Raw genomic sequence first — 23,430 nt, 5'->3', positions numbered from 1 at the left:
AAAATAAGACAAATTAATGATGATGTTTGAAGTAAAAAAATGTCTCCTTTTAAATCAATCTCCTTGTTAGATACGTGGATATGATTTGTAAGATATACGAGCAGATGGTGTAGGTTTACAGAATAGTATTTTTGTAGAAATCTTATTTAGTTCAGTAAATATTTCACAAAAGGAAATCAATTAAGCAACTTGAAAAAGTCCTACTTAATGCAGAATAAATTGAAATAACCTTATTTACATAAGTATAATCAACAAAATTACCGTATGTACATGAAATTACTTTCAAATGCAAATAGAATCGTACATAAAATGAAAATTAGTAACTACATATCATTTTCGATAGTGCAAAATCCCTAGCCAGTGCTAAGCTCTGCAGAGGATACTTGGAATGTCAAGCTGAACTAAGTTACAGTTATATATAATCAGAATTCTCTTACACACTGAACTCAAGAAATGCTAAATGAAGAAGGCTTATATACCCTTTCTCCCTCCTGTGCTTTTCAAAGCACAAACTGAATTCAGGACAGTGAACCACAAGGCAACCCAATCTTTTTGAAATTTGTCCAGGGAAAAAAACAGGGAAACAAAGATAAATAAAAAGTATGTAGAGGCAAATAACTGTGGCCAACTTCGGAAGTCAGACAAGGATTGTGTTTTACTTAAGTGAAAAACAAAAACTGCTTTCTGCAAATGGAACGTTTTAATTTTTTAAGAATATAAATATTTTGGCTCCAGTCTAGATCAAATTAGAATTACTACAAGTATGATCCTGGACATACTTAATAAGAAGTAAGTTCAATGGAGTTCAGTTGTTGTTGTTTAGTCATTAAGTCGTGTCCGACTCTTTGTGACCCCATGGACCAGAGCACACCAGACCCTCCTGTCTTCCATTGATTCCTGGAGTTGGATCAAATTCATGTTGGTAGCTTTGATAACACTGTCCAACCATCTCATCCTCTGTCATCCCCTTCTCCTCTTGCCTTCACACTTTCCCAACATCAGGGTCTTTTCCAGGGAGACTTCTCTTCTCATCAGATGACAAAGGATAGGAGCCTCAGCTTCAGGATCTCTCCTTCCAGTGAGCACTCGGGGTTGATTTCCTTCAAAATGGATAGGTTTGATCTCTTTGCAGTCCAGAGGACTCTCAAGAGTCTCCTCCAGCACCACAATTCAAAAGCATCAATTCTTTGGTGGTCAGCCTTATTTATGGTCCAGCTCTTACTTCCATACAAACTACTGGAAAAAAACATAGCTTTGACTATGCAGACCTTTGTTGGCAAGATGATGTCCCTCCTTTTTAAGATGCTGTCTAGGTTTGTCATCACTTTCATCCCAAAAAGCAGGTGTCTTTTAATTTCCTGGCTGCTGTCACTATCTGCAGTGATCATGGGGCCCAAGAAAGTAAAATCTGTCACTGCTTCCATATCTTCCCCTTCTATTTGCCAGGAGGTGATGGAACCAGTGGCCGTGATCTTAGTTTTTTTGATGTTGCGCTTCAGACAATTTTTTGCACTCTCCTCTTTCACCCTCATTAAGAGCTTCTTTAATTCCTCCTCACTTTCTGCCATCAGAGTGGTATCATCTGCATATCTGAAATTATTGATATTTCTTCCGGCAATCTTAATTCCGGTTTGGGATTCATCCAGTCCAGCCTTTTCCATGATGTATTCTGCATATAAGTTAAATAAGCATGGGAACAATATACAGTGGTGCCCTGCATGATGACAATAATCCATTCTGTTAAAATCACTGTACAGCGAAATCATCATCATGCAAAAAAAAAAAAACCCATTGGAATGCATTGAATACCAGTTAATGCATTCCAACAGGGGAAATACCTGATCGTCCTGTGAAGATCCTCCATAGGGCGGCCATTCTGCGATCGCTGTCTTGTGAAAATTGGTCCGGAAAAAAGCGGGAAACCATTTTGCGAACTGCCGATTAGCTGTTTTAAATCATCATCTTGGAAACAATCGGTTGGCGAAACACAGACCTAATCGTTGTTAAACGAAAATCCCCCATAGGAAACATCATTTTGTGATCGCTATAGCGATTGGAAAAAAGTCATCATCAAGCGATTTCATCATCATGCGGGGTAAGCGTCTAGCAGGGCACCACTCTACAGCCTTGTCGTATTCCTTGCCCAATTTTGAACCAATCAGTTGTTCTATATCCAGTTCTAACTGTTGCTTCCTGTCCCACATACAGATTTCTCAGGAGGTATATAAGATGGTCAGGCATTCCCATTTCTTTAAGAACTTGCCATAGTTTGCTGTGGTCCACACAGTCAAAGGCTTTTGCATAGTCAATGACGCAGAAGTAGATGTTTTTCTGGAACTCTCTGGCTTTCTCCATAATCCAGCGCATGTTAGGAATTTGGTCTCTAGTTCCTCTGCCCCTTCGAAATCAAGCTTGTACTTCTGGAAGTTCTCAGTCCACATACTGCTGAAGCCTACCTTGTAGGATTTTGAGCATAACCTTGCTAGCGTATGAAATGAGTGCAATGCATGGTAGTTGGAGCATTCTTTGGCACTGCCCTTCTTTGAGATTGGGATGTAGACTGATCTTTTCCAATCTTCTGGCCCTTTCTGAGTTTTCCAAAGTTGCTCTCCAGGGTGTCTGCCTCAAGGTCAGCATCCACACTATCTGGATTGTCTGGGACTTCCATATCTTTCTGGTGCAATTCCTCTGTGTATTCTTGCCACCTCTTCTTGATGTCTACTGTTTCTGTAAGGTCCCTACCATTTTTGTCCTTGATTATGCCCATATTTGCACAAAATGTTCCTTTAATATCTCGAATTTTCCTGAACAGATCTCTAGTTTTCATCCTTTCTATTATTTTCCTCTATATCTCTGCACTGTTCATTTCAGAAAGCCCTCTTAATTTTGCTATAAGAAGCTGGTGATCAGAGCCACAATCAGCTTCTGGTCTTGTTTTTGCTGACTGTATAGAGCTTCTCCAACTTTGGCTTCAGAGAATATAATCAATCTGATTTTGGCATTGCCCATCTGGTGATGTTCATGTGTAGAGTCACCTCTTGTGTTGTTGGAGGAGTTTAGTTGACTTTTGAGTAAAAGCATACAGGATTGCCATTTAAGTCCCATTGAAAACAATGAGAGTTGAGTTAACTGAAGGGAATTTCTTCTCGAGCTTTGAAAGTTACTGTTTAATAGTAATTTGTTACCATTAGAGCACAAAAACGAATGCCATAATAGTTACAATTTGAAAAGCAGCTCTTTGCTTTTTATTTCACAAAGAATAACTTCTTTTAATTGCTTTGAAACTCCAAATTAAGCAAACTGCTGTCCTCTGATATAAAATACTCCTTCTTCCTCTTCATGAGCTGGCACTTGTACCAGCATTATTCCTCCCCCACCATGCACCCATGCAATTAGCAAAGTATCTATAGAGTTACTGTTACAATGTAAAAAGAATAAAGTCATTTCTCAGTATATTACAGCCACAGTGTACTGTCATTATACTTCCATTACTCGAAAAAGGAACTCATTCCAATTAACCATGAATTAGCAGTGGATGGATGGGTGAAAACAAGCCATGGGCTAATAGTCTCCTCTAAGAAGAGAGGAACTACATGTAAAACCCATGTGTGTGTGCATCTTACAACATTCATCTCCAAGGATTCCAGGCACTTTGAAGAACTATTTTAAAAATTCATATATACATAATGATTTTTAAAAATACATACACACATTTTATAATTTTAGAAGAAGAGGTGGACCTGCCCACTAAAATTCACATTAAAATATAGCAGTTAGTCTTTAAAGTGCCGCAACATTTTTGTTTTTGTTTTGTTTTTGCCTGACATACACAAACACAACTAATCTTTATTTAACATTATTATTATCCAAAAAGAGGTTTATATTATGTCTTGTTGAAACATGCCTTGATTAAACTGTAGTTTATGGTCTCGCCCTGTTAACCGTTTTACCTAACCAGAATGATGAATGCTAGCTTCTGCCATGTAATGTGCTTCTAAAGCTTATTTGAGTTATTATGTCAGAAGCAAGTCAGTAGAACTCTTATATTTCATAAACTGTGTTCTTTCAGCATCTATATACCAGTGGAAGAGAGTGTTTTCATACATCTGACAAAGTAAGCACATGTTCATGAAAGTTTATGCCACAATAAAACTAAAAAAGCATCACAAAACTCTGTATTTTTAAATAACTTGATTATTTTGCTTAGCAGAACATTGCTTTTAATTATGGATATGTATTTGCTGCTCCATCCCATAGAACAAGGCAGCTTGCTATTGCAAAATAATTAAAAATATGAACCATATGAAGATAAAATGACCTAAAATATAATAGCTAAAAAGACCCCATATTTCTGCTCAGATTCCCATTTAATAAAAACCTGTTGACTACTTCTCAAACAAAATGGATTTTGATGGACCTTCAGAGTGAATTCTAAAGCTGAGAATCATTTGCTGGGAACTTCTTGCACAAAGGTCCCAATATTTGCTCTTGAAATCTGTTGATTTTTTTTTCTGGCATATGAACATCATCTCACACACAGTGGAGGGGATGAAGCTCCTTCTCCAAGCTGATATAATTAAAATGTTACAGAGCAATAACAAGAACCAAAATGGTTTAGCAGTTTAAAGATTACCAGATTTATTTCAATAGGAGACATGGATTACAATTCTCTTCCTTAGATGCATAGGCTAGTATCTGTTCAATATTTACATGTGAAGAACTTTAACTTCAGAAGTTGCCATGGTGATCTGACTAGGTGCTTGGTTGTGTGCAAGCAGCTCCTTGTTAGATTGCTGCAACAGCTTCCACAGTGGGAGCGTCACCTGCATGTAAATAACAAACAAGATACTAGCAATGGAATCTAATATTGAGGCCACAAGTTAATACAGTATGCACTATATACACGGTTGTAGGGGAAGGTGGAAAGGAATTAAGTGATAATCTTATTATTAACACAGGTAATGAAGTTGAAAAGGATTGATTACATAAATGTCCTGAACTGGTCATCGCTAGAGTAATTAACTAAGATGATGAGGTGACTAAATTTGCCATTTAACTGCAGTACTACAGTGAAAAGTCTGCTCACAATCTGAGTTTGACCCCAGGATCAGGTAGCTGGCTCAAGGTTGACTCAAAGTTGGTAAACTGAGTGCCCAGCTTGGCAAACTGAGGTTGATAAATTAATGACAATTTGGGTTTTGCAAAACAGATTTGTTTTCTGTTTAGTGTACTAGTGAGGTGTTGCAATTAAGAGGTTCCTCCCACACAGGAACTATAAATGGTCGTTAACAATGCTGTCTTTAACAGCTGTGAAGCGAGCTTCAGGATCATGGAAGTTAAGACGAGCCATAAAACTTCAATAAAAACCAGGGAGAACTAGTGTTAATATTTCTCCAAAATAAGTGTTCAAGATAGTTAACAATTTAAGCATTGTTCCATTATGTATGCTATATTTCTATCACTTGATCAAGAGTACTGAAACATTTACAGTATAATTTATTATTTTGCCATGGCCTTATCCAGACTAGTATTTGCTCTTTGCTTTCTGCCAGTTGGTGTCACTTGGGCATAGATTATATGGAGATTTCTGTCCACATTTATTCCTAAAACCTATTTCCCTTCTAAGAAATCATCACCTCTTTAAGAAATGGGTCTAAAATATTCTCCCCCTTCCTTTAAAAAAAACTTAAAGAAACTCTGTAAAAAGCTTTCAAAACAATATTATTTACTGTTTTGTTTTTGTTTTTTGCTCTTCACTTTAGTACATTAACTTATATTGAAATCTTCCTTGAAAATCTGATCTTTTCAGAGATCCTCTTTTAAAAGTCTGGAAGAAACTCCAGGACATATCTCCTTCCTTAGATTTTTGTGAAATGTTTTGTTTCAGTGGAAGAGCACTAAACTGAGTGCTTCAGTTCTGACATCACAGCCAACCACTACTCATGCAATTCAAAAATTAGCTCTCTTTACAATCAATATTATAAATAATCTTGTAGAAACAGCTTCAAAAGGCTCTTCTCTTTTAAATGTTTGTATTTGCTTGTTTATTTAATAGTGGAGTAGCGCTAAATCGAAAGCTTCCAACCAGAGGAGCTCTTGATGGTTGAACACCAGCAGCAGCACAAAGTGAAACTATAGCTACCTACAGAAAGTGGGGTGGGGGGGTTGGTGTCACAGTTTGTTTCAATTGGTATCAGTTTACACTTTGCATCATCGGTATGGTGAGGAAAATGTTGGTGTTACAAAGCACAAAATGGAGAACCAACACTCTGTAAGGACTGGTCCAAACTCATACAAATTGGATGAAATTGTAGTTAACTTTAGACAAGAACAAAGGGTTTTGACTGCAATACCATGTCCCATTAAATTCAGTAGGGCATTGCCGAGGAGACTGAATTGTTAAAGCCAGTGTGGAGATGCAACAGAATCATAAAATTCAACTGTATCGCTTTGGACTGAGAGGAGACAGGCAGAATCCGATGTACTGTATAAATAATTCCCCATTAAACTCTTCCTACAAATCTGAAACCAGAATGCCAGTAAAAGAGGCTCGGTTAGCCTCTTCCTGTTTGCTTTTGATGTTCAGGGAGTATTATACATAATGGTAGACCATTCACAGATTTGTTCCCCACTGACAAGTGCTGGAGAATATCTTGTATTGATTGCAGGAAAGTAAACAGAGGTGCGTTAGTAAAAACATATGCAGTATTCCACTTTGTGTGTGGAACCGTTTGCATGAGAGGGAATGCCAGTATAGAGAATAAGCCTCAAACACGTATGCAAAGCCACTTTCGGTTTGGCTATAGTATTGTGATTTACAGCAGCATAGATCTTTTGTACTGTACAAATGTACAGCTGGCTAGGCTTTTCTAAACAGCATTTGGAAGAACAAAGCAATCTTCTAACCACACTGGCGCCACCAGGGTTAGAATGCTGGGGGGTCTGCAGCCCAAAGGACCCTCAAATATCAACATTCTTTTTTGAATAGTTGCTGCAATGGATTTCTTTCCTTTTCATTCTTCTTTTTCAATGTGTGCAGACTAGGTTACACTGTTACAGAGCAAAGCTCCAGACAGTGGCCGCACCTTCTTCATTTTGCACAGAGTCATAACTCAGGCCTCATGCAGGACCCTGAGCTTTGATGGGAAATGAAAATGGCAGGTGCAGCTGTCTGAGTGTTTGAGTGGCTACAACCACCCAAACGTGCAAATATATTTTTGTTTGAGAAGAGGTATATAAGACAATGCAGAAACTGGCACTCCTGTCACCAGCCACATAGGAAGAGAGACACTAGATAGCGCTGGAGGAAAAGATGGAATGAGTCTCTCTTGCTTGCTCGCTCGCTCTCATTTCAAAACATTTTAATACTGCTAAGGGCCCCCTCAAAGAGAGCAAGAAAGTTGGCTGACAATACTTCCTAAACTTTATTTTGCTTACACACCAGAAAGTCCAAATGGACCATGCCAAGCCGGAAGCTCCTTCATAGGTGTTGATGGGAGTACCTGATTTGAGAAGTCTAGCTCCATGTAAATGCACAAAAAGTGGGAAAAGAACACGAAAAGAGTTGTCAAGTTGTTTCCATTCAGATCCTTTCAACGTGTACACAAAGCTAGCATTTTTGGCAGGAACGTGCCTATTTGGATAACTATTTTCTCACATCAATCCCCCTTTTTTCCTTGATCTTTCCACTTCTCTAATCTCTGCCAATGCTGTAGTTCTGTATCTACCAATGGGACTTTCTCAAGAAATGGGACTGTTTTGTTTGTTTGTTTGTTTGTTTGTTTGTTTTTTGGCTTGTGCACTCAGGTTCATCTAAAACCAAATCAGCTGTTTTCAAACAGATACATGAAATGTCTGAATCAAAGCAGGCAACAGCCAAGTTGGAGCACTTCTCAAGACACAGTTTGAAGTCAGAAGTCAGAAGAATATACTGTAATCTTCAAAAGTGTATAATCTTCCTCCCAAACTCTCCATTAAAAACTCCTGCATGAGATTAGAGATTGAAAGGAGGATGCAGTTTTGTGATTGGCTTCTCCTCAAATTTAATTATTTCACCCATACTCCTCAATCATTGTATTGGGGAGAAATAATGTAGAAATTAATAAATTAAAATACTGTAATACGCCAATGTGACAGAGAAGGGCAAGCATTAGCACTCTTTCTTCAATTTTGAATACTTTCCTCCTACAAAAACCACCCCTACTGTCTTCCGCTATTTTGCATGTTTCTAACAAAGGAGCATCTCCATTCTACATCTCATTTTAAAGGATTAAGAACATCATTTATACAAATTCTTGAACTACAAAGAACCTAGGTAAAGGTAAAGGTAAAGGGTCCCCTTGACAATTTTTGTTCAGTCATGTTTAACTCTAGGGGGCGGTGCTCATCCCTGTTTCCAAGCCATAGAGCCAGCGTTTTGTCCGAAGACAATCTTCCGTGGTCACATGGGCAGTGACACGGAACAGCGCTACCTTCCCACCAAGGTAGTCCCTATTTATCTACTTGCATTTGCATGCTTTCGAACCGCTAGGTTGGCGGGAGCTGGGACAAGCGATGGGATCTCACTCCAACGCGTGGATTCGATCTTACGACTAGTTGGTCTTCTGATCCTGCAGCACAGGCTTCTGCGGTTTAGCCCACAGCGCCACCACAAACCTATCCTTCCGCAACTTGGCACACTGAGTCTTCTCAAATGGAGCAACAGATTTATCCAGTTTCATTAAGAAATAAGGACACTGTTGGTTGTTACCCTTATAAAACTAAAGAAAATAAAAAGCCCTGCATTTATATTTTTCTGAAATATGGCTTGTGTACACTCTTCAAAAAGAGATCCTATACCTATAGATTCTGACAAATTTGTTGTTTTCCAAGGAAAGTTACACAAGGTGTGAAGCTTTGGATTTCCAAATCAAGATTTGGAGTCAAAGCTGACTCAAACCAGGCAGCCTCCAAATTGAGCTCTCCCAAAGGGAGAATTATAGACTTTGTAGTCTAAGAAATTCAAAAATCCCACCCCCAAAGGCCAATTCATATATAGTTGTCCATGAATACATGAACTGTACAAAATTTATGTCATAAATATTAATATTTGGTTAACTTCATCATGGGTACAACTTGAGCAGCAGAGTTATGCAGCTCTGATCCTTACTCACCTGTTCTTTATTCTTAATACCAAAACAGGGCTTTTACCAATATTGATGCTTTATGCAAAGAGATAATAGGAAAAAAATGCTTGTTGTTGAACCTCCTGGCCTTGTGAAAGCAATGACAAATAGTAACCTAAGAGTGGCAGGGAAGAACCCACCAAAAGAATGTTCTTTAGATCATGAATCCTCAACCTTCGTGGTTCCAAAGGCCACTTTCACCTCTGCTCAAGAATTAACTATTTTAATTCTTCCAAAATGGCTCTTAGTGTGAAAATACAAGAGAAAATCCAATATCACATGAGGAAAGTTCAGTGGGAAGCTGCAGAAGCCACAAAAATATTATGGAGCACCCATTAGGCACAGAGTGCATGTTGCCAACCCTTGCCTTAGCCACCCAACTACATGACAATATTTATAATGGAAGTGTTTTCAGGAGAGAGGGAATCTGAGAGGTAAGGGAAGCATTTGGGGAAATAACGGCAACCTATGACTTCCTATGAAATATGTTCTTCATTGGAATGAATAAAATGATTTTTAAGACAAGGGCTTTCTTGCATTTTCAACTGAAAAATTACTCAAATTAGGAAGTCACTGTAGGTATTCACTGCCATTTTCATTTCCCATCAGCATCAGAACCAGCAGAAATTTGTCCCTGGAATTCACAGAGTGACTTAATACCAGCACACATAAGTAATAATATTCTGGGGAGGGCTTTTTTCACTCTGGATGCATAGTATGAAAATTTTAATATAAGATACTTCTCATAATTAAAGAAAGATTGTTCTGCACAGTTCAGTGTTTCCAATCTGGTAAAAGTTTGGCATCCTGTTGAGCTGTGCTTCCTCTAGTTCTTAGTGAGCCGATTTCTACCTAAATATTTTTGCTCTTTTACTGTTTCTCAGAGGGCAGTAACTAAAAACATGTCCTAGGGTAACATGGGATACCACCGTTTGTTCTAGTATTGAGCACATTAAAAATTTTGCTTGTACAAAACTAAAGGCATTTGCTCTATGAGGTGCCAATAATAACATGCATAATTATTTGTAAGCGAGCTCCAATGAAAAAAGTAAGACTTGCATCACAATAAACATGCCGAGAATTATTTTATGTACCTCAGGGTTACATAAAGGCACTTAAAGGCAGCCTAAAAGCTTTAAAATAAATAAAATTGCTCTATAAATGTTGGTAGTATGCTAAACCAGTGGTCCCCAACCTTGGGCCTCCAGATGTTCTTGGACTACAACTCCCAGAAGCCTTCAGCACCACCTCTGCTGGCCAGGGTTTCTGGGAGTTGAAGTCCAAGAACATCTGGAGGCCCAAGGTTGCTGACCAATGTGCTAAACAGTATAAAAGTATATACTCAATGATAGAAATTATGCATTTTATATATGGTGGTGACCAAAAGGTACATACTGTGTATATTATGATATCTCCCTTATATCATTCCATTACTAATTTGCCTGAACCCTTCCAGAATTTTCAGAAATCTTGTATCTCTGGTAGGCAATATATTTCTCTCTCTCATATTTATATTCTGGGTCAATCTGCCATTATGAGTGACCAAAATTTGATGAGCAAGTTGAGAGTTTGTGAGAAACACCCTCAAGATGTTTGTTTTCCAGATGTTTTGAACCTAGCATTTCCAGTCATTGACTAAGCTTGCTGGGGATGATGTGCATTGAGCTAAAAAAAAAAGAAGACCCAGCTTCAGAGCATCAGGTTAAGGGAGACTGGCGGTGAATGGCAGTGGGTATACTCACTGTTCCCAGAGGAAAGAATTGAAGATCTGCAAATCAAGCCCTATGAAGGATGGTTTAGAGAGATGGGTGTGTTCAGTCTGAAAAAAAGAAGAAGCTGAGACACAATATGATGGCAATAAATATTAAATATTTGAGGGATTGACACAGAGAAGAAAACAAATGAAGTTGTTTTCTATGACTCCAGTGATTAGAACCTGAAACAACAAATTTGAGTGACCGCAAAGGATATTTCAAGTAAACATTACCAAGAAGTTCCTAACAGTAAGAGCTGTTACTCAACAGTGGAAATGACTATCTTGGGAAGTGATGATTTTTCCTTCACTGGGGATTTTAAAGCAAATGGATCACCATCTGTCAGGCATGTTTCATCGGTAGAATCCCTGGTTTTTCAGTGCATTGGGCTCAATGATCCTTGGGGTCCCTTCCACCTCTACAATTCTATGATTCAATGGTTTTATGAAGAAATCCCATAGTGTTGGGAAATGCATATTAATCAAAGGAAATAAGCATTCTTAATATCTAATTTCACTCTCTCTTGTAAGCACCAACTGCCCAGTAATGGCTCTGGAACCGAAGGTTTAACTATGTTTAGGACAGTGGTCCCCAACCTGGTGCCTCCAGATGTTCTTGGAGTACAACTCCCAGAAGCCTTCACCACCACCTCTGCTGGCCAGGATTCCTGGGTGTTGAAGTCCAAGAACATATGGAGACCCAAGGTTGGGGATCATTGGTTTAGGCCATTTCCTGAAGGGAAGCTGCTCCCCCAAGTGGTGAAAGACCTCTATTTCTCATTGCATGTGTTTTTGCTCACTTTATCCTTTGTATTTAATCTCTTTACCCTCCCAATACGCCTTATAGATCAAATCTAAATATTGGAATAAGGATTGCGCCCCTCAAGGCTGGGCATTACCACAACCCCAGTGTATATTGAGAACCTGGGCAGCCAATTCGCCCGTGTCCTGCCTGGTCTCTGCCTCCTGCGTTTCTCTTTGTCCTTGTCATCCTCCTCATCCAAACCTTTCTTTTACACATTTCTGTTCAGCAATTCAAATAAATCTATCTATTTGTCTTTTCAAACCTTTTCTTTAGACGCTGGGGTGAGGTGATCACCCAGGGGCATAGCGGATCCCCAAATGGCAAGGCTTGCAATGGTGTGGTGTTATAACCATGTCCGAGACTAATGGTTATGGCCAAGCCTCTACACTCATCATCGTATTTATTGGGGCTAGAGATGTAATTAACGGGTCTGGAGTAATCCAAACACCAAAGTGTGCATTCATACTAGGCCATGGAGTATTTGGAGCCCTAACTCTGAGTATTATATGCTGAGTAAATTGGAGAATTAAATTGTCCACTGCCTGGCCAAGGCCAAGCAGGTGACAGTGGAGAAGTGTCTGGTGCAGTAGTTGACTTACCTGACAGAGGTGTCATCACCCTGGTACCTCCCTCCCGTACATGCAGTCTGCACCAACAGCATCCATCACCTGCTGCCTGCCAAACAGTTTTGCACTGATTGTTGCCACGATCATGGTCGATCTACCTTCTTCAGCACACTGCCGCAGTGGTGTTACCACTGCTTCTCATCTGGAGGTCCCCTCCGCTTGTTGCTCTGCTTCCAGGACTGCAAATCAAAACATTAGATTATCAGCCAGATCTTTGAGATTAGCCCCATGAAGAGCCTTAGATTCCCTAGCCGACTGGGGCAGTTGCGCCTCACTGGACTGTGGGGCTTACTTCGTTATTCTTTTGGCTTCTAAGGTCGAAATTTTCCCCCTCTGCTGCTGTCAGATGGGCCAAGCTTCTTTATCTGACAAAGAATGAGGCGACAACCCTGAGGTATTGGCCATTTTTTGGCCAGTTGCTTTCTTCTTGTGTTACCCTAACCCCTTCTCAAGGCCATTTTGCCACCTATAATTCAATTCCAATTAAAAACACAGCGGGCCAAGGAATACTCCGACCCCGCTCGTGCAGCAATCCTCAGTTTACCCTTATCATACTGAGTGGCGCAATCTAGGCACGAGAAATGCGACCTGCTGTACCAATTTATACCCTTCTATATATTTATTATAAGGAAATACTTATTTACTCCATAATAGTTAATAGTTATTCACTATTAATAATCTATAAATTCAAATATTTTCAGTCAATTAATTGATTTCTCCATTACTTATGTATTAAATTATAATCACCTTTATTCTTAACCAAATATTAGGTAATTATAGTACTATTACTTATTACTGTAATTTATTTATATACTTAATTTTATCAATTAATTAATTAATTACCTAATTGTGTATTTATTCAATTAAAATGCCCTCTAATCTCAATCAAGTCTTAGGTAAGGATAACAATTAATTCTAAAATTATTGAATAATTATTTATACTAAGTTGAATATCTAAATAGGTAAGTGCAATTACTGTAATAAATTTAAGGAGCCTATGAAAGATAATTAATATTAAATTAATTTAAAGCCAGTAGCTACCGACAGAAGCGTACTTAGACAACTGCTCTGTATTTGTTTTGAATTAATTCCAAGCAAGGCCAAAACACTTTGAGCTAAGCTTTTCTGAAGAAAGGGGGGGAGCGGCGCACCAAGCAGCTGAGGTGCCTAAAGGCTGAGGCACACTTTTAAATTGTGCCTCAGCCTTTAGGCACCTCAGCAGGCAAGCACCAACTAAAGGTAACATGCCTCTCTACTCCCTCGTGTAACTAAATTAAAATCCAGTGCCTGAATGAATATTATTACTCTTTATTATTTTTATAGTGAACCCTAAAATGGCAACTTAAATCTTACAGTTAACCCCAGAGGGCTGCTTGCGCCACCACGTGGCTCATGCAAGCCGTGCAGTCACACCGACCCCCTTAGTGCTGTATTAATCCAAATCAACTATAAAGAAATAATTCAATAACCAAACCGATCCAAGAAAACAATATCAAATCTCCAAATAAGCAACAGATAAACACCAGTCAAACCAAGGGAGGGAAGCCTGATCTGGAACACTGAGCCATGCGGACCTCTTGACCAACTATGCAGTTCAATAAACAACCAAGCAGCCAGACTCCCTCCTTGACTGTTACCAGCAAAGGAAGTGGAGAGGGAGGAACAGCTCTTAAATAACCTAAAATTCCCCCCTCTCCTCATATGTTAATCTCGTGATACCAGAAGTCTCGCGCTATTAGGGGAGGGAGGTAAAGGCAAGCCACGCTGCTGAAGTTCAGCTCAGCAGGGGCTCGAGCATTTGTTTGTGATTGGCCATTTGAAGATAAATGCAAGCTTTGTCTGACTGCTGAAACATTTGAAATCCAATTATGGTATGGAAACCATAATTTATTTGCCCTCAATGCTGCGATTAGATGCCACCACATGATTTTTTTTCAACACAAACTCTTCCACAGGAAGCATGCTCATATTCTATGTGATGTGTCTTTCTCAATTTAAAAGATTTTCTTATTGCACTACACTCTTTATCAGGGTAAGCATGATAATTGTAAGCATGTCCAAGCAAATATTTATATGTCAAAGGATTCTATAAGGACTGAATCTGAGCTTAGTACTTCTCCAAACACTAATTTAAGAGCCTCTGCTGCTCTGTTACAGATTCAGACAATTTTGTAGAGAGTTTAATAAGTCAAACTTTTGTTTGAAATGAAGGGTAATAATAGTGATTGATAGTTTGTGTGTGTGTTTGTTTTGATCAACAACCAACAGTAAAAGGCACTTTCAACATGAAAATCTATCTTCAAATTGGACAGTGAACCCCATAAATTGTAAGAAAGCATAACATCATCTATTGCAGATGCCCAGAAATTAAATAGAAAAGTGCATTCATTATTTAAAAGGATCGTTACTGATATGCATGAGATACAATCTTGCATAACTGGAATCGTCACACTTAGAGGGCAGAGAAAGTGTAACTTGTAGGCCACATACAGCCCATTCATAGGTGCAAATGCAGCCTGAAACACCCCTTTAGACCTCTCTTAGCTGCGCACAATAATATAGCGAGAAAAGTTTGAATTTGTTTGAGAAGCTAAGAGGAATGCTATCCAGATGCTAGATTCTGTTGCAAGTCTAGACTCCTGGGAGGGTCACCCAAAGCTGAATGGTCAAATATTAAGATGTATCCATCCTGTTTGGGAACTAATAGTCAAATTAGCAAAATAGAATTGATCACTCCAGTAGTTCCGGGGATGCAAAAGAGGAAGACGCAACAGGAGAGCAATTAACTTAATAAAGAAAACCATGGTCTTTAGTTTACAAGACCTGAGCAGAGCTGTTCAAGGCAGGACACTTTGGCTCTCATTAATTAATAGGACTGCCATACGTCAGAACCAATTTGATGGCACGAAACAACAGCACTCCTGGAGACTCCATATCCCATTTTCAAAACTTAACACCCACCTCTGGGTAGTGTGGGCGGCATATAAATTGAATAAATAAATAAATAATTTAAATAAAGTTGTCTTTATCTGGCTATAATATTATTATTTTCTTAATACAGCTATTTAATTTTACTTGTAGCTGTTGGAGCAATGAAAGTAGACACAATTCTGGATTAGGTAGTCCAAAAAACTACCTAATCAATTGCTCACCTCTGCATATTTTTACTTTGAGACTCACAGCGCTCCCTGTGAGTCTCAAAACTACCTGTGAGTTACAAGGCATCATGGGTAGCACAGAACTGTGTAAGATGGCCTCTATAAAGCCTAGTGAGCATCACGATATCCTGACCATGAAACCTTGTGACTTCCAAATAGCCTTGTGACTCCCAAGGGGCATGTCGTCAGTTTCCTTGCTTAAAAAAAAATGTGATGAAGCTTATATCCATGAAGATGCTCAGTTATCCAGGTGAGGTTATCTGAAACTTGAGTCGTGGCAACTGGACTTCTTTCTTATTAGGTTGAACTGTTTCACTATTCATCCAAGTAGCTTATCCAAGTCTGAGTTGGTAGGAGACCCCTGATATATCCTCCACATTCGATTCACTTCCCCCTGGTCTGAATAGGCTTGTTAGATGGGCAAAGGACAATGGGTGAGTGGATATCCCAAACAGCCAGCCTTTGTGTCCTTGGGTAAGCTGTACAGCCGCAGGATACCTCCAGAAGAATACCACTTCTGTGTATTCGGTACCTGGACAGGCTCTCCATAAGTCAAAATTAACTTCATGGGACATGAAACATGGCTAACATAAAAGCAGAAAGCTCTTGGACTCAACGTTTTTTCATAAGTTTCCCCATTAATAGAAGAAGACGGCTAAGTTGTGTTAGCTTATCCCTCAAATCTACAGAACAGAAATCATACCTGAAATTTGTCTGAGATCAATCTGTAATATGTTCCCAAGAAGGTAAATGCTGAAATAAGCTTACAGGACAATAAGTTTAATAAGTAATTTAATTTGTTGTTGTTATGTTGTTGTGTCAGACTCTTCATGGTCCCATGCACCAGAGGACACCAGGCCCTCCTGTCTTCCATTGCATCCCAGAGTTTGGTCAAATTCATGTTGATACCTCCAATGACACTGTCCAACCATCTCGTCTTCAAACGTCCCCACAGCCTTGTCATACTCCTTTCCCAATTTTGAACCAATCAGTTGTTCCATATCCAGTTCTAACTGTTGCTTCCTGTCCCACATATAGATTTCTCAGAAGCTAGATAAGGTGGTCAGGCACTCCCATTTCTTTAAGGACTTGCCATAGTTTGCTGCGGTCCACACAGTCAAAGGCTTATGCCTAGTCAATGAAGCAGAAGTAGATGTTTTTCTGGAACTCTCTGGCTTTCTCCATAATCCAGCACATGTTAGCAATTTGTTCTCAATTTCTTCTGCCCCTTCCAAATCCAGCTTGTACTTCTGGGAGTTCTCGGTCCACATACTGCTGAAGCCTACCTTGTAGGATTTTGAGCATAACCTTGCTAGCGTGTGAAATGAGTGCAATTGTATGGTAGTTGGAACATTCTTTGGCACTGCCCTTCTTTGGGATTGGGATGTAGACTGGTCTTTTCCAATCCTCTGGTCAATGCTGAGTTTTCCATACTTGCTGGCATATTGATGCTTAACAGCATCATCTTTTAAGATTTAAGTAGTTCAGCTGGAATGTCATCACCTCCACTGACCTTGTTGTTAGCCATCCTTTCTAAGGCCCGCTTGACTTCGCTCTCTAGGATGTCTGGCTCAAGGTCAGCAACCACATTATCTGGGTTGTCCGAGACATCCAAATCTTTCTGGTACAATTCCTTTGTGTATTCTTGCCACCTCTTCTTGATGTCTTGCACAAAATATTCCTTTAATATTTCAAATTTTCTTGAACAGATCTCAGATTTTTCCCTTTCTATTATTTTCCTCTATTTCTTTGCACTATTTATTTAAGAAGGCCCTCTAGCCTACTTTCCTCAGTTTAAGCTTGAATTTTGCTATAAGAAGCTGATGATCAGAGCCACAATCAGCTCCAGGTCTTGTTTTTGCTGACTGTATAGAGCTACTCCATCTTTGGCCGCAGAGAACATAACCAATCTGATTTCGGTATTGCCCATCTGGTGATGTCCATGTGTAGAGTCACCTCTTTTGTTGTTGGAAAAGAGTGTTTGTGATGACCAGCTTGTTCTCTTGACAAAACTTTATTAGCCTTGATTGATTGATTGATTGATTGATTGATTGATTGATTGATTGATTGATTGACTGATTGACTGATTGACTGATTGACTGATTGATTTGATTTGATTTGATTTCTATCCCGCCCATCTGGTCTAGTCGACCACTCTGAGCGGCTTCCAAAGAGGTACATACAATAAAACATACAACCAAACACATACAATAATAAAATGAATATTAAATGAAGGAAAGAAGAAAAAAGAGAAAAGAAAAAATGTTTTGAACTCCAAGGCCAAACTTACCTGTTGTTCCTTTTATCTCATGACTCCCTACATTAGCATTCCAATCCCCTATAATGAGAAGAACATCTTTCTTTGGTGTCAGTTCTAGAAGGCATTGCAAGAATTCATAGAAATGGTCAATTTCAGCCTCTTCAGCACTGGTGGTTGGTGCATAAACTTGGATTACTGTGATGTTGAAAGTTCTGCCTTGGATTCATATTGAAATCATTCTATCATTTTCGAGATTGTATCCCAATACAGCTTTTCCCACTCTTTCGTTGACTATGAGCTTCATTTCAGATTCTTGCCCACAATAGTAGATATGATAATAATCTGAATTGAATTTGCCCATTCCCATCCATTTTAGTTCACTGATGTCTGGGATGTCAATGTTTATTCTTGCCATCTCATGTTGACCACATCCAGCTTACCAAGGTTCATAGATCTTACATTCCAGGTTCCTATGCAGTATTTTTCTTTGCAGCATCGGATTTTCCTTTCACTTCCAGGCATGTCCGCAGCTGAGCGTCCTTTCAGCTTTGACCCAACCACTTCATTAGCTCTGGAGCTACTTGTCCTTGTCCTCCGCTCTTCCTCAGTAGCCTTCCAACCTGAGGGGATATATTCCAGCATCATATCTTTTAGCCTTTTGTTTTTGTCCATGGAGTTTTCTTAGCAAATATACTGGAGTGGCTTACCAGTTCCTGCTCCAAGTGTATCGCGTTTAGTCAGAACTCTCCACTATGACCTGTCCATCTTGGGTCCTTGCATGGCATAGCCCATAGCTTCTCTAAATTACTCAAGCCCTTTCACCATGACAAGGCAGCAATCCATGAAGGGGAAGTCATTTGTTTAGATTTCTTAAAAGTAAGGTGTGGTGAGTTTACAAGAAGTGCAAAATTAAATTCATCCCAAAAAAAGCCCTCTCCATTTTATGAATGTGGGATATTGGGCTTCTGTATCTATGATTCAAAATGCAAGGAAATGACCCAACATTGCTACACAATATCATGCCCTCATTGCCAGCAAGAAAAAAGATGCCAAGTTTTACATAGCTTGGTGTCACTTAGTGAATGTTAGTAAGCACAAGTGAGTATCCTGTATACCATCTTTACTGGTGCCATTGATGTTGTCCACATTCATTGTATAAAGCAGCTTTTCTCCTGATGGCAGAGTCGGCATGATATTGTGCAGCAATACTGGGCCATTGATGTTTTGAATCGTGAACACAGAAGCACAATTTATTAAATCAGAGGGTTGGTAGTTGTCGTTGCTGCTTTTAAGAATTGAATCTTTATATGATTTGAATCAGACCAAGCTCAAATTGCAATGTTCCAGGTTGTCACATGATCGGTCTCATTTAGACCATTTGCTCAGTATTTAAATCCACTGACCTTGATAAACTGAACTGTGCATCTTTGTGGTATATGCTAAATTGATTCCAGGAAGAGCAGAACTAGTTTAGGTGAGCCTAAAATGGAATACTATTTAATTGAATAATACTATTAGAGTTGCTAGCACAATTTTTGTAACCCAGATGAGGTCTTTACGGGAGCTATCAGCTGGCCCAGACTGTGTTTTGTATTAATATCTGGCATTTTGTCAGGAAATTTTTAAGAATGCATAAAAAGAGGTCCAAGAATTATATATTGCATCAAATACTGTGGCTAGAGGCTGAAGAAGAGACCTTTGAAATGCGTAAAGGAGAAACTAATGGAATTTACCTCTTTGCTTTTGTTGCCGTTGTTTGGGGTGGGTTCTTTTCAGCTTGTCAACAATTTTTAAGATTAATACCAAATACCAGTAAGAAGACCAAATGCCTTTTAGAAACTGACTGGAATGAAGGAATGATTTAAAAAGATGGTTGTTGTGGGTTTTACAGGCTCTTTGGATGTGTTCTGAAGGTTGTTCTTCCTGATGTTTCGCCAGTCTCTGTGGCCGGCATCTTCAGAAGACTGGAGTAGGAACTCTGTCCATGCTCTGAATTTAAAAAGAGTTCACAGCTCCAAAGAAGGTAGCTATTAGATCACTTGTACTTAGAGGCTATCTGGAGAAACTAAATGACATTAATAATTAGTAGACTGATATACCAGTGATAATTGGGGTGTGATATGCTTACAAAGCAGAATAGCTTCACTAAGAGCAGGATTTATTGTATTACATTAATTTGTTGACCACAGTGCAAGATGAAATTAAGTGTGCGTAAGTCCTTGATTTCAGTGGATTTCCACACACTTAAGTGTGATACACTGTGACTATTAAATGCATATGAATTAAAATATATAAACTTTGTTAGGAATTTTTGTGTTATAAATGGAAAAAGAATTGGTGAATTATATGTGTTTGTTGTTTTGAGTGTAAATAATTTGGGTTTTTTTTTTTAAAAAAAAGATGGTTTCTGGAATCACATATTGATCGGAGTGGACGCAGATTTGGGAATTTGTTGCTGGTCTGAGAAGAGCAATAATCAATACAGTATAATTATTCTTGGAACATGTCATCACAGCTTGCATGTTTTTCTTGAGGGAAAATTCTTTCTGATCATGACATATTCCACAAAACGTTATTTTTAATTATTTTTATTTTTAAACTACTAGGAATGGGATAGGGAATACAAAAGGTAAAAGGGAGTGCAGGGGATGGGAAAAAAAGGTTTGAGGATAGGAGAACACAGAATATATAATCATCCATTCTATTCATATTAAGTATGTATGCCTCTGATCCACTCATTTTCCAGTACAAAAAAAATCTTTGTATTCTTTTATATATATATCTGTATACTATTTGATTACAAAACGTAATCAAGTAATTTCAACTATGTTGCTTCTAATGCATGCCGAAACGCAAATGTGCTGCAGAATTATTTGATGGCAGTTATTGCAACTCATTTGTAGCTATTGCCTAATTTCTCCAAACATCTGATCGTATTAAGGCTGCTACCAAAATGTTAACAAGGTCATGCATTGGAGGTTGGTTGGTTTGAGCTGCAATATGTGGGTTACAGAATGAATGAAAAATGTATCTTTGCATTCCTTCTATGTGGGGATTCAATGGTGAGAGCAGTGATTTGAGTTTTTTCTCAAGATTTAACCAACCAAAGCTTCCCTCATCCTAAAGAAAGCTTTCATAAAGTTATAGTGTGACACCTTACCTGCAATGCCTCGTACATAATGTACTGTCTTTTCTTTCAACAAGAAGGATTTTTTTAAAAAAAATAATAAAACCCTTTGGTAGAATGCTAATTCTTGTTCTCAGTGATAGCTAGTCTAAATACAGTATATAAGTGAAGAAACTGCGTATTCTTTCTCTTTTTACCAGCCTAAGTCAGTTTTAGTGTCCTTCCTGGTTGTTTTCCCTGTGGTGCACTTCAGCTTGTAGGCTTTTTCATATAGGAGACCTATCCTTTTGCGTTCTATCAATGGAATAATAACAATGGTGATGGTGATGGCAATGATATCCACTGAGTTGGTACTACGTTCATTTTTACTAGTGGAGCCTGAGACATTTGAGCCTCGTCACCATCTTTATCTATTTAGTTTCTATCATAACTGTCGTTAGAGTTGGGTACGAACCAGCAGATTGTGTTGGTTTTTACTTCAGCCAAATTCAGAGGTGGAACAGGGAAGCCAGGGCACTGTCTCTGAGTGGACACCCACCAGAAGCAAGGCCAGGAAGTACCAAACACTTGTTCAACTGAAATAGAAACCAGCAATGAATTGACAATTCAGTGCTTCATAGCCCTTTCTAACCATCACATGTTGATTAGGCACTACTGTACTTTTTTACTGATGGTGCCAGTCTTCCACCCAAGTGTCATGCAGGTCTTTTCTCTCTGCCCCTTCCCTATCTCTAGCTTGGGGGGGGGGGTTAAAGATTGCCAGTCCTTCTTCATGTCCCATATTCATATTCATTACAAATCATAGTGTTTTGTCTCAAAGACAATGAGGTGGACAAGCCAGATTAGGAATGCTCAACCTTATCTCTACTCTCCAGCACTTTCTCTAGCCACAAACTCTAGCATGGTGAAATGGAACAATCCAGGTGCAATATGCTCAGCCACTCAGTGTTCGGCTCTCCACCAACACCTTTCAGATCTCAGATCCTTACCAACATTACTCTGTAAGAATATTTTTTTGAAGCCATGGTTCCCAACCTTGGGTCCCCAGATAATCTTAGCTGACAAGTCTCAGAAATCCCGGCCAGCACAGTTAGGGTTGAAGGCTTCTGAGAGTTTTGATCCAAGAACAGCTCAGGACTCAAGGCTGGGAACCACTGCTTTATAGAGTTCAAAATATATATTAAGGTTTTATTGAAGGAAGAATCCAGATATAGTATCAAAGCTCTGTATTACAAATTCATTCAGATTGATTAAGTATTTGAGAACAGAGTTTAAGATCTTGATGATCAAAGAAATTAAAACCTATGACCATCTGCAGGATTGGATCTGAATGGTGAATTTGTATTTCAAATGCTACAATTTTGTCTCCCAGTGGTTAATGCAAAATAACCATGAATGAGGGAAGGAGGCTTTTTGGCTTCAATCTGAGAAAAGAGCTAGCAAGACAGCTTCCTGGTACTAATCCAAGAACCAAAAAGACTTACAGAAACAGTTCTAAGAGTCGGACATGACTAAACAACGACGATCAGTTATCTTTAATATAGACAGAGAAAAAATATCTTTGATTGGAGTATTCGGGGAGTTGTTCAAAAGGTTAACTTTTCTCATCCCTCATCTGATATAATAAATAATAATCCATTTGCAGGCACTCCATTTAAAATTGACTGAAGCTGATCAAATCTAGTGAAAAATGTGTTACTTGCTTTCGAAAGCTGTCGCTCTAAAATTCCATTGGTTTATAAAACTACCAAACACATTTTGACACAATTGCATGGATAAATATGTTAAGACTATTCAGATCCAGTTAATCATGTGATAATTCAGTACGGGACTTGGTGGCTGCCTACATTTGACTTATTTCACATAGTAAAAGGCATCTTCCAGCTCAATAGACCTTGGAAACCTGCAATCAGATAACTATGTATGATCAAAGTTCAACAATCGCATTAAGGCTACTCCCATCTTCATGGAAGTAAGCTGCATTAAAAACTCTGAGCCTTACTCTGAGCAGACAGATATGGGAATGCACTGTCATTTTTTTGTTTAATTTCTGAATGCCATCCAGAAATGATAGGGATTCTGGAGGTTTTTTTTTTTTAAGTGTTACCTATGTTATGGAGCCAACGGTAATATTTTGGATATCTTTGCTGGAGTGCTGCATGACCTCAGATAGTAAATAAAAGTGAGACGACTGCATTGCCTCTTTTATTTTATTTTTTCCTTTTTGAATTGTTGTAATAATTCCCCCTTTTCACCCAACAGCCTCCTCCTCTCTTGACATGATACTGATGTGAGTGGCTGGATTTCTCTGACACAGTACAGAACAAGAAAAGGTTGGCCTATTTTGCTTTTTTGGATGGCTTTCTATTTTGTGCTCATAGTCTCAGATGCAGGTCAGTCGAGGGGCTTCTGGAGCTTTTCTGAACTTAGGACTTTGTATGATCTCCGCAGTTCTTCATCGGAGTTCAGAGGTAAAGCATTGGAAGTGAAGGCATGGAATCAACCAATGTTTGCTTACCCTTACTACACTATCCCTT

General features: G+C 38.8%; 1 protein-coding gene across 5 annotated transcripts in view; it reads left to right on the top strand.

Annotated features, from left to right (window-relative positions):
* The window catches only part of ASIP (agouti signaling protein), a 75,923-nt gene that overhangs the window by 30,414 nt on the left and 22,079 nt on the right, over nt 1-23,430 (top strand). For 4 of the 5 annotated variants that reach the window (XM_020806507.3, XM_072997016.2, XM_072997017.2 and 1 more), the window contains exon 2: nt 23,156-23,226. The gene's annotated coding sequence lies outside the window, so the exon portion shown is untranslated. Of the gene's footprint in view, nt 1-19,657; nt 19,790-23,155; nt 23,227-23,430 lie in introns of all 5 variants that reach the window. The other variant, XM_072997014.2, reaches the window with a different exon arrangement.

This window comes from Pogona vitticeps, chromosome 4 (assembly GCF_051106095.1).
Source record: "Pogona vitticeps strain Pit_001003342236 chromosome 4, PviZW2.1, whole genome shotgun sequence".
In the NCBI taxonomy this organism is placed as follows: Eukaryota; Metazoa; Chordata; class Lepidosauria; order Squamata; family Agamidae; genus Pogona; species Pogona vitticeps.
This window is presented reverse-complemented; position numbering and strand designations above follow the sequence as displayed.